Here is an 808-nt window from a genome sequence, read left to right as displayed (position 1 = left end):
AAAAATTTACAAGCCAAATGAAAGCAGGTATGGTATATTGACAAATATCATCAAATAGGCCTCGTCACAAAGAAAATAATAATAGTTTATCAAAGCATTTTCTTTTGTTTTTTTGCCTTGTTAATTTTGTGAGACTTTTTCAAGAGCCCATGTAGTGCATTCTCTGCATATTTAAGTTGTAGAATGCATTTCTTATATGCTATTTAATTTATTCAGACCTAAAAAACATGAGCGGAAGTATGATTTGGGAGCGGGACCTTGGAAAAAACAACAGGGATCATATGAAAACTGGTAAATAGCAACCCTCCTTTCCAATCTTATGTACGTGCCTTTTCCCAGTTGTGACCAGTTATTTAGTTTGGGACGGGGGTCAGTGGCGTGACTCTGTAAGCTCAGCCAGAGTCGACCCAGCTCTAAATGGGTACCTGGAGAACTCTGGGGATGATAAGCAGGAAGGATGTGCAAAAGTACAGGATGGTTGGCCCTCAACCCCCCCCCCATGGCACTTCCTAGCTGAAGGGCCATGAAACGGAGATCAGCACCGCCGGTTTGGACCTTAAGGGTCTAGTACCGTCTTACTTACTTGTTTTAGTTCTTTTATTATTCTGGATGGGCCTTATACTTCTATTTGGTATAACTGCAAAAACAAAGCTAATTGCTTAGAAATCTTGCAATCTGAATTAATACAAATGCTAATTGTCTGTATTTAATAAAGAAATACCAGCGTTTAGCTTTCTGTTTCGTTTATTTGGTAATTAAATTTTGGCTTTAGCTTCTACGCATAACCTTTGAATGAAAGTAAGAGCAA

Source organism: Artemia franciscana, chromosome 7 (genome assembly GCF_032884065.1).
Source record: "Artemia franciscana chromosome 7, ASM3288406v1, whole genome shotgun sequence".
Lineage (NCBI taxonomy): Eukaryota > Metazoa > Arthropoda > Branchiopoda > Anostraca > Artemiidae > Artemia > Artemia franciscana.
The sequence above is the reverse complement of the archived record's forward strand: the minus strand, read 5'-3'. Positions refer to the sequence as shown.